Below are 11989 nucleotides of genomic sequence, written 5' to 3'. Positions count from 1 at the left end.
ATTTAGATAAGAAAAAGGCCCAAATAGATAAAGCAGAAGGGGGTAGTCAACATGCTAAGATTTCGACCCCCTTCGGAATGAAAGAAAGCAAAAAAAGATAGCCTACAATAGAGCTACACCTCCGGGGCCTCCACACATGAAGATTGCTCTTGCGGGGCAATCGCACGAAGCGAGAGGCCTCCAGAGGGCCGCGGCGCGCCTGTAGGCTCCGGATGAGGGGCCGGACCTCCCAACGAAGAAACGAACCTCCCGAGGCACCTAGAGTCACCTGACCTATCATGTAGCACAGCGTCATGCCTCGGCCGTTCTTTGCCCACAAGTGATGATGGAAGTTCTCTAGAGCTGCGCAGATATCCACCGGAGGTGCCTCGAGCTGAAAACCCTTGATCACGGAGTTCAGCACTGGCTGCTCTAGTACTTCGAGAGGACCAACCCCTGCTTGGTGTAGCAGGGTTAGCTGGAGCGCTGTGGCAACATGTGCGCTAGACCTCATGTATACCTCTGCAGCCTTAACCATGACCTTTGTGGTAGATCGAAGCCAGAAGAGCGGCATCACCAATGCCTCCAAGTCGGAAGGTAGTGGCGGACACTTGGCCCCAAGACCACTTAGGGCGTCAGAGGTGATCTAGGCAACCTCCGATGCAAGTGCAGCTAACTGCTGACACTCCGAGCGCAGTGCTCCCTCTGATGCCTGAGTCTCCTCTAGCTCTCACCACACCTCACCCACCACGGCCCGAAGGGTCTCAACATCATCTTCAGCTAACACCAGGACCACATTGCCTGCATTGATGAACTCCCTAGCCTCCCTAAGGTCTTCGACAGCCTTCCACACCTCAGCCTCCGTGCGCTCCCGCTTCAAAACCTCCTCCAGCCGGAGACCCTCCTCATGCTCACGGAGCGCCATCTCCTCTTGAAGACAACCCTCCGAAGACTCCACCTGCTTTCGGGCCTCCTCCAAGGCCTGACGAAGGCCATCAACCTCGTCACGGGCTGTGACAAAGGCCTGGTGCCCCCCATCTCCTAGTGTCCTCGTCAAAATTACTTGCTACAAGGCACAACAGCAGAAGGAAAAGGACAAAATAAGCTACTCAGAACCACACACAAGACTCAGTAAATCATGACTAAACAACTAACCTGCAGGGCCACCGCTACCAGACGTGCCTCCACTTCCTCCAAAGGACGCTGAGGTAACGATCGCTCGACCTCTCCACTCTGGAGAAGAGAGGAGGCCGCGACGAAGGCCCTTGATGCCTCCGGGCGCAACGCGAAGTCATCCAAAGTCAATACCCCAAGGCTGGGGCCCCCCTTGGCCATCGCGGAGGGAGCCCCGGCAGAGGGCAAAGTGCCCCCAGAACCGGCCGCCTGGGCTAAGTCACTAGCCTACTCGGGGCTCCATGGAGACGAGGCCACGTCCCCCAAGCCAGCCTTCGAGGACACCTTCGGAGGAGTCCCCGACCCTTACCAGAGCTCCCCAGCCTCCGAGGGGGGAGTCGAAGACACATACACCTCGGCGGTCACTGCAAAATACCATGAAACACAATGTTAAGATCCCGGTGCATGACCCAAACAGGATATAGCTAACGAAGCAATGATGCCTCACCAAATCCCCCAAACCCACTCATAGAAGGGCTCATAACATCATCGATGTCTGAACCGGTGAACCCAAAATCGTATTCCATGGAGGCCATGCCTCCTCTTCAACTTTGGCCATGGCCCGCAATGTTCGGAGAGGCCAGGCCCTTCCCTCGGTCACCACTGTCGAGCTGACCCTCACCTCTGGGAAGGTCGCTTCCTCTCTGACGCTTCCTGCGGACCAACGGCACCTCGGATGACTCAGCCATCAAACTAGTATGTGAACCTCCGGATGCAGAAGGCTGTCGTGCCCAGAGCGTATTCACATGGATTACGGGAGCGACACGCACTTGTTTCCTTGTAGCCTTAAGCTCGAGTGGATCTCACCACATCGGAGCCCCCACTCCAAGATAAAAGCAGACGCGGTTTTACCGCTCCCAACTCCGTGTAAGAGCCACCCACTGCTCCCGCTCCGTGTGAGTAGGTGGGTGCAGGATCACCTCAGCGATCTTTGTCGCGCACTCTAGCGGAAGACAGTTCTCTGGAAGAAAAAAGGTAGCTCACATCTGCGAATCAAAAACTAGACAACAAAGTGGACTCACGAGAGCTAACGGGGGGGGGGGGGGAGTACACCCTCGGCGACTCTTTCGCACCTTGCTCGAAGGCGTAGTCCCAGCCCATGTGAAGGGGTTGAATGCGCAACATGGTGAACTCCTCCACGAGATCATGCATGCTCATCCTTTCAGCCACCCTCCGGAGAAGGGCCTACCGCGAAGCAAACTAGTCGTCCGTGATCCCCGTCTCTGGCTCTGAGGCATACACGATATCTCGGTTTGTGGAGCGAAGGGGGGATGCGAGGCCAACGTTGTAGTAAAACCACTGCTGTAACCAGTCGGTATACCATTGACTGTTAATAGCCTTCGCCGGGAAGGCATCATGGTACTGTGGCCGTATCTGGAAATTAACACTACTGAAGCTGAGGAGCCTCTTCGTCCCCTCGCCCTTGATCATCTTTGACTGACAACAAGCGAAGTGTAGGGCCACGAAGAAGTTTGCCCTCCCTTCGCACCCTTCTACCCGCATGGCTCACTTGAAGGTGGCCAGGCGAGTGATGGCGTTAGCATGGAGCTGCAAAAGCTCCACATAGTAGTGAAGGAGCACCTCCTCGAGCAACGGTGCTGACAGAAAGCCAAGGCCCGCTTCAAAGAAAGCCTCGAACACCATGACTTTGTGGGTTAGGGGCTCCGAGACGTTAGCATGGAGCTGCAGAAGCTCCACATAGTAGTGGCGGAGCACCTCCTCGAGCAATGGCACCGACAAAAAGCCCAGGCCCACTTCAAAGAAAGCCTTGAACACAACGACTTTGTGGGTTAGGGGCTCCGAGACCTCCTCATCCAGCGGAGGCCAAACGACGACTCTAGAGGGAATCTTCCCCTCCCTAAACATCCGGTCAATTTCCTCATCATCGATGGTAGACAACGCCAGCATGGTGGTCTACTAGGGATGACTCCTGCTAGCGTGGTGGAGCTCCACCCCAGGCAGAGGCCCCATCAACAACGAGTGAACCGGGGCCACCTGAGGGCCCCCTGCCGTGGCCACACCAGCGGTTTTGCTCACCGCCTGAGTTCCTACTCCACCAAGGGCACCCGAGCCAGCCATACAGATCACAAGAAGACGGTGAAAGGCGCTGGACGGCGGAGAAGAAAGAAGAGCAGCAATCGATAGACACACGCGGAAAGCAAGGACAACTGGAGGGAAAGGGCAGACGAGAACAAGGCACAAGCAAAAATGCCGCTTAGGGTAATCCCTCCCCTTATAAAGGTAAGGGAGAGATTACCCCCCTCCCCCACCTAGAAAAACGAGCGTATGCTATATCCCTTCGCATGCCAGACCATGATCATGAGGAAGCAGAACCATCCCCCATGACCCCCTAACCATTGGACGCCACGAGTCCCAAGTCCTCCTGACAAGATGTAATCGCACCTTTCTCACAGGGTGGATTCAATGCCCCTTGTCACCAGCATCATCGAACGGACCGTTTAGATCAAATGGGTCAAATCTTCCTAGGCAAGCCAAGCAATATTAGGAACCATGAGCCATCAACAGCAAGCCGCCCTCGCGAGGGGCTACTATTGGGGGTCATTATTAAGGACCCCCGACGGCCCCTTGGCTTCCCTAGCCCATGCCCATGGGCCCACGCCTCCCGAAGGCCACTTTCTGACTTCCAGGCTTCGAAGTAACCACCTCTTGGAGCCATGCCTCTTGAAGCCTCCATCTCCTGGAGCCATGCCTCCTGAAGCCTCCATCTCCTGGAGCCATGCCTCCCCCTAGAGCCCCCGTCTCCGGGGTTTGGGCAGTCTTCCCGAAGGCTACAGGGTAAGCCATCAGGCATCTAGAAAGATCTGCCAGGAGAGGAATGCTGATCATCCTTTGCCTGCAAGGAAGTGACCGGCATTAATTACCTAGGATAGTGGGTGCCATCCTGACACCCCGGTACAATGGAGGTTATCCTGACACTCCTAATATCAAGGCACCGGGCCGCAATCGGCAACCGCTCACTCCTCTGGGTACAAAAAACCTAATAGTTACCATGGTAGATATTTATCTTCTATGTAGGATAAAAAGTAGTTATCCAGGATAAGACCATGTAACTCGGCTAGATCCTGGATTTTTTGCACATAGCGGTAACTTGTACGCTAAGCTACACCCAACCCTATAAATAAGTGGCCATAGTCATCTGAGCAAGGGAGCACGCTCAACACAGCACAATCACAAGCCTTCCTGTGATACTCCCCCTAGTCTGGTCCATATTTTTACTATTAATACATTTGTGGTGTTCCTTCCTCTTGAACTTTGTCTCCAAGCTTGAGTATCCTCCTTAGAAGAAACTCTCACCGTACTTGCTAGGGCAAGATGAACTCTTGTTCCAACTACTACCCTCGGGATTAGTTTTAGAATTAAATAATTGTTATTAGATTACTGCCTTGGGCAAGAACTTTATCTCTTCTTCATATTTAGAAGAAAATGGTTATGAATTCATAATAAAGAAAAGGTGTTGTTTGATTTATTTTAATAGTATGCTCTATGGTCTTTGTCTATTGGTGGATGGATTATAAATTCTATATCTTGAGGATGTCCTTGTCTATAAAATTAATACGGCTTAATGATTTGAATCCCACTTTTATTTGGCATTGTCGCTTAGGTCATATAATTGAGAAATGCATGCAGAGACTCCATAAAGATGGTCTTCTAAATTCATTTGATTTTGAATCATTTGATACATGCGAATCTTGTTTACTTGGAAAGCTGACTAAGACACCTTTCACTGGTCAAAGTGAGAGTGCGAATGAATTGTTGGCCCTTGTACATACAGATGTATGTGGAGGTGAATATTTGAGATATGAGTTTGGTGATCATCTAAAGCAATGTGGAATTGTTCCACAGTTAACTACGTCGGGTATGTCTCAATGGAATGGGGTGTCTAAATGGAGGAATCAAACTTTGCTAGACATGGTCCGATCAATGATGAGCCAATTTGATCGCCCATTATCCTTCAGAGGATATGCTCTAGAAACTATTGTGTTCACTTTAAATAGAGTTCCATCAAAAGCTGTAGAGAAGACACCATATGAGATATGGACCGGGAAGCATTCCGGGTTGTCTTTCCTTAAGATCTAGGGTTGTGAGGCCTATGCAAAACATTTAATGTCTGATAAGCTCACTCGAAAATCAAGAAATGCTTCTTTGTGGGGTATCCTAGGAAAACCAAAGGATATTACTTCTATAACCAGGAAGAAGGCAAAGTGTTTGTCACCTGGAATGGTGTTTTTCTAGAGAAAAAGTTTCTCTCAAAGAAAGTTGGTGGGAGCACAGTGCAACACGAAGAGATTTGGAAACTATTAGAAAGTGTTTCAGCCCCTACTAAATCACAACGGGATGTTGCAGAACATGTGTGGCGACACCAGCCCCACGACAGTCGGAAAGGGTTAGTTGTGCACCTAAGAGGTTTATGTTCCTAACCATAGAGCAGCATGGCACACTATTGTTGGACAATGATGAACCCAAGACCTACTCAGAAGCAATGGTGGGATCGGACTGTAAGGATGGCTTGGAGCCATGAGATCCGAGATAGAATCCATGCATGACAATCAAGTTTGGAACCTGGGTGATCCACCTAATGGTGTTAAAGCAATTCAGTGCAAATGTGTTTTTAAGAAAAGGATAGATGTTGATGGAATGTTCATATCTATAAGTCATGATTGGTGGTGAAAGGTTTCAGGCAAATTCAAGGAGTTGAAAATAATGAAACATTTTCGCCTGTCGCAATGCTAAAGTCTATCCGAATCATCCTGTCAATTGTCGCATATTATGACTATGAGATATGGTAGATGAATGTAAACATGGATTTCCTCAATGGAAACCTAGGTGAGGATGTGTACATGACACAAATTGAAGGTTTTGTCGATCCAAGGAATGCTAGGAAGATATGCAAGCTGCAAAAGTCCATCTATGGGCTAAAGCAACCTTCTCAGAGTTGGAATCTTCATTTTCAAGAAGTGGTCAAAGGATTTGGTTTCATCTAGAATGAAGAAGAAACTTATGTTTACAAAAAGGCAAGTGGGAGCACACTTGTGTTTCTAATCTTATATTGTTATGGCATGAGGGTGTACCCCGAACAGATACGACGAGAGCCCGGCTCGAGCTTGGAGATGGAGCCTGTGGATGGAAAGGAGAGAGCGAGAGAAATATTGTTTGTGTAATGGGAAAAAACCATTGGGATCCTCCCTCTCCTGCCCTTGGAGGGCATATTCATAGAGAGAATGGGCAGGTGAAATTACCGGTCTGCCCCTAGGATATTATGTTACAATCATATGCCTAGAGGGGTCCTTTTGTTATTTCACACCTTCACATACCATGTGGTGGCTAAGATACTATGATAGCTATAGTAATACCACAGTGTTCCCCCAACATTACCCCCTCATCTACAACTCTGAGATTACAAGGGGTGAGCAGATGATCAGAGAACTAGCTCTAGCCCCACCTAGGTGTTAGGATACCCCGAAAAACTTGTCATCCTTGTAAAACCTCTTGGCGATGGCCACAAGCGATGACGATGATGTTTGATGGAGGTGACATGGTTCGGAGCTGTGACGATGTTCGACGGAGGTTAGACCGACCGGAACATCACGGTGAAGCCAGGGGAGGAGTTGTCGGCAGAGCTGAGGGGCATGACGGAGGTAGAGTCATCCGAAGCCCTCAATGGTGAAAGCTAGAGGTGGAGTCGACGGCGAGGTTGAGGCAGCCCACTACCCCCATAGTGGTGGATGCCAGATGTGGAGTCAACAGCGAGGCTGAGGAACGTGATGGGGGTAGAGCCATTTGGAGCCCTCGGCGGAGGAAGTCGAAGGTGGGGCGTGGAAGGGCAAAGCCATCCGAAGCCCTCAGCAATGGAAGTTGAGGGTGGAGTTGATGGCGAAGCTGAGGCAGCCCGTCACCCCCTCAATGGTGGAAGCTGAAGGCAGACCACTACCCCCTCAGCGGTATATGCCAGAGGTGGAGTCAATGGTGAAGCTGAGGGGCATGATGTTGGTAGAACCGTCCAAATGCCTCGGTGGTAGAAGCCGAAGGCAAAGTCAACGGCGAGGCTGAGGCGGTCTGCTACCCCCTCAGGGTGGATGTTAGAGGTGGAGTCGATGATGAGGCTGAGGCGACCCGCTATCCCCTCAGCGGTGGATGCCGGAGGTGTAGTCGATAGCGAGGTTGAGGGGCGTGATGGGGCAGAGTCGTCCAGAGCCTTCAGTGGCAGAAGCCGAGGACGAAGTAGACGGCGAGGCTGAGGTAGCCCACTACCCCCTGAGCGGTGGAAGCTGGAGGTGGCCCATTACCCCCTTAGCGGTGGATGCCGGAGGTGGAATCAATGGCGAGGTTGAGGTGGCCCGTTACACCCCTCAGCGGTGGATGCTGGAGGTGGATTTGATGGCGAGGCTGAGGGGTGTGATGAGGCAGAGCTGTCCGGAGCCCTCAGCGGTGGAAGCCGGGGCCCAGTAGACGGCGAGGCTGAGGCAGCCTGTTACCCCCTCAACGGTAGAAGTCGAAGACAACCCACTACCCCCTCAGCAGTGGATGCCAGAGTTGGAGTCAATGGCGAGGCTGTGGGTGTGATGATGGTAAAGCTGTCCGGAGCCCTCGATGGTGGAAGCTGAAGGCGGAGTCATCGCGAGGCTTAGGTGACCCGCTATCCCCTTAGTGGTGGAGGCCAGAGGCGGCCCGCTACCCCCTCAGTGGTGGATGCTGGAGGTGGAGTCGATTGCAAAGATGAGGGGTGTACGGAGTAGAGCAGTCCAGAGCCATCGGCGGCAAAAGTCAAAGGTGGAGTCAATGGCGAGGTTGAGGCGGCCCACTACCCCTCTACGGTGGATGTCAGAGGTGGAGTTGATGGTGAGATTGAGGCAGTGTGCAGCCATCTGGAGCTAACATATTCTGAGTCCCAGTCAAGTTTGGCTGAATCTCAGCTCCTGCATTATTCTCGTAATTGTTTGGAGAATAGCTACCTCTCTGGAATGGAGGGTTTTGCCTTCAAGATGCTAGAGGGTTTTGAACATAATGTGTTATGATAGGGAATAGCAAAATTATGTAACTTGTGTAGGATCGACCAAGCCTTTTGACTCCCTGACTCCTCGGCCCCCTCGCGCTTTTTGACCGTTAGCGGGCAGAGGGCGCGTTATATTAGCGCTAATGCCTTGGCTTTAGCTGAGGCAGGGTAGCTTCTATGGTGGTTGTACCACACGTATGCCTATGTATGCATCTATGTATGCATGTACGTACGTATGTATGTATGTATATGTGTATGTATGTATGTATGTATGTATGTATGTATGTATGTATGTATGTATGTATGTATGTATGTATGTATGTATGTATGTATGTATGTATGTATGAATGAAATTGTACTATGTTAACTTTCACCTTTTAACTTTTGTCGTACCAACGCTTAGTTTGTCTCCCCTTTCCCGGCCCCCTTGCACTCTGCAACGGCTAGCGGCTACAGGGTGCGATTTTTTAGGGGCCCTTAGTTGCATTGGTTGGGGGCAAAACTGAATTCTACGTTGGCTACCAGTTTGCCATGACCTACATATTCTTGGAGCATAAGGTGTTAGACCTATCCGGCACAAAGGCCAGGCCTTCAAGATGACATAGTATCCTTGCGGGTCTGGCACGGAGGCTAGGCCATCAATATGCCAGAGGGTGCATGCCGCCACCATCACGGAGGCTAGCTAGACCTTCAAGATGACAAAGGGTCCAATGCTGATATGGCACATAGGCAAGGCCTTCAAGATGCCGGAGGGTGCATGCCACAGCTGTCACGAAGGCTAGCTAGCCCTTCAAGATGACGGAGGGTCCAATGCTGATCCTGCATAGAGGCTTTGCCTTCAAGATGCCAGAGGATGCATTTTGTAGTCATCACGGAGGCTAGCTAGGCCTTCAAGATGCCGAAAGGTCCAATGCTAATCCGGTATGGAGGGTTTGCCTTCAAGATTTCAGAGGGTTTTGCACCTCTCCGGCATGGAAGCTTGGCCTTCAAGATGCCGGAGGGTTTTGCACCTCTCCGGCATAGAGGCTTTGCCTTCAAGATGCTGGAGGGTTTTGCACCTCTCCGGCACTATGGCTTTGTCTTTAAGATGCCAGAGGGTTTATACGATAGGTCTTTAAGACTTCTCCGCCACTGAGGTTATGTTATCAGTGAGGAGATTTTTAAGATATTTCCTCGTGCGGAGGTTTTTAATTCATCTCCATCACCGGGGCTATGCTATCAATGAGGAGGGTTTTATGTCTATACAATGTTTAAGCAAAGGCATAATTTAAGCTAAGTTTGGTACCTTACTTGTTACTGGTGAATAGGTAGTTGTAGTATAGGTTATGACTAGGTAAGATGGCTATTTTTAGCACATGCCAAACTAAGATGTAACTTAAGTTTTGTTGTCTACTGTGAATAGACATATGACTTAAGTTTTGCTTTCTACTATGAATAGGAATATGACTTAAGCAAAGCCTCCGGTATAACTTCAAGATGCAAAGGCTTTGCATGGATTTTTATTGTCTACTGCTGAGTAGAGAAATGACTTAAGCTTAACAGCCTACTATTGTCAACGAATAGCTAGTTGCAGCATAAGTTATGACTAGGTCAGATGGCTATTTTTAGCGCATGCCAGACTAAGGTATAACTTTAAGTTTTGATGTTTTTACTATTGCTAGTGAATAGCTAATTGCAGTAGAATGTCGTGTAAAGGTTGAAAGTAAACAGGAATGTTGAACTTGAGGCGACAACGGTGGGCGTACCTGGTAATCAGTAGGAGTTTAGGCGCGTTACCTCAGGTGCATGCAGCAAGACAACTATCGGGCGAAGGCGGAGCCGGTGAGGTCGGAGGGGCTCGTGCACGCGCATGGAGAGGGTCCACCAGTTTGGTCCTTGCGAAGGTGGGTCTCAACCACTCCTTGCTCCCAAGCCCACTCAAGGTCCTACTTTCGGCTCCTGAAATATAGAGAAAGTTGTGAATGCATGCATACCAATATCACAAAAATCAAGAACTACACATAGGTGTGGTGTTCATGGCCTAATGCCCTGCTCATTTTATGTGTGAGGAAAAGAGTACATGCCTGCTAAGAATGAAATACACATGCTGCGCTCAAATGCCTGGCATACATTGGCTGATCGTTGGATTTTTTAGCTTGCGTTGGGCATGACCATGCACCAGTACTACCTTGTAAAGGATATGCATGCAAAGAACATACACTAGTAGGGTAACACACACCTTGCAAAGGAATGCATGCAAGGACTATGCGCTGGTGGTCTAGTACATACCTTATTATATTGATTATGTATGTACCCAACCTACCCCATGCGGCCCAGGATGCTAACTTGCATTGCTGTTCACGGGTTGCAGGGGCAAGCTAGCTCGTTCGAGCTCTTGCAGCAAACAAAGCAGCCTGAGGAGGTAGGTTTTCTTGGCCAATGAACGCAGAGGGCGGCTGCTAGAGCGTGGCCCCTGACATGGAATATGGCCAGAGCACCTCCTCTAGCGAGCAACTCGAAGCCCGCAGAGTATGAGGGAGCTAAGTGCAATGATTAAGGCTAGCAAGAAACTGACATTAGCCGGTCTAATGCATGAGCACCCAGGGCGAGGACATGAAGCTCCGGCAGGGAGCCTGACTCTTGGTGAGTGCCCTCCAGGTGAAACCTCCGGTGGGAGCACGGAAGGCCTTCGATGAGGTGCAAGGAGAGGTTTATGCCATGTGAAGCTCGTCCTTCGGCATGGACGCGCGGAGCGCTACCTAGCATCCAATGAGTATGTGTGGCCTCTGGTGAGGTGGGTCGGAGCTCCGACTTTAGTACGGAGGTGGCCGGAGCTGGAGGAAGCCTCTGGCATGACAGGAGCTTGGAGGAGGTCTCTGACATGGTAATGTGCCAGAGGAGGCCCAGCCACAGCCAGAGGCTTCGGAGTTGTCACACCCGATTTTAATGGACATAACCAAGTATGGCTTATGTGTGCGCAGGAAGTTCAACACATATAAGGACATCACAAGTGAAGTAACTTACAACCATTTAACTCTTACAAAAAGACTTCACCTAAACCACTCTATTAACCAAAGTACTGGACGGAACGATGACAGCTGGACGAAAGCATAAGCAACCAAGCTACTCCATAGGCACCGACCGGAAGAGATGCTCCTAGAATACCAGGGCACCATCTTGAAAAACTTCAAAGTCCTCCACTGAGCATATATGTATTGTGGGAGATATCAATGGTGAGTACATGGAGTACTTTGGAAGTTTTGGAAAATAATGATATGTAGTCTTACAATAAGAATAGGTTAACACATGATATATTTGTGTAAATGCGAGTAAAGAAAACTGTAATGTAATTCAAAAGTGTAAGCAGTTATTAAGTGAATGTAACCCCAACAACCCAACAACTAGGCATCACCCAAGGCTGACCACCCTGCAAACCATAACCATCCAACCATCACTATATCACCAACCTATAGCCAAACCATTACTATGACCAACTAATCATGTGAGGATCAAAGTTTCCCATAACTGCGAACACGGCTGTTATAACAGTTTTTACACTCTGCAAAGGTTGTCCAACTTTTAGCCATGAGTTGTGATATCCATGTTGCCGTGTTTACAAGACACTTAACACAAGCCAGTGGTGTGCTGCCAGGAGATTACTACAAATCATGATCCATAAATTAGGTCACGGTACTCCAACGAATGCCAGCCAGGTGTCCAATCGATATGCTAAGGCTTACCCATATCAGCCTCATGTTTGGTACGATATTTCTTGGGTTGTCGCTCTACGTACCAGTCCTTATATGTGACACTTGGGCAAATACTATACAATAGGGAAAATAACCA

Source organism: Phragmites australis, chromosome 5 (genome assembly GCF_958298935.1).
Source record: "Phragmites australis chromosome 5, lpPhrAust1.1, whole genome shotgun sequence".
NCBI lineage: Eukaryota > Viridiplantae > Streptophyta > Magnoliopsida > Poales > Poaceae > Phragmites > Phragmites australis.
The sequence above is the reverse complement of the archived record's forward strand: the minus strand, read 5'-3'. Positions refer to the sequence as shown.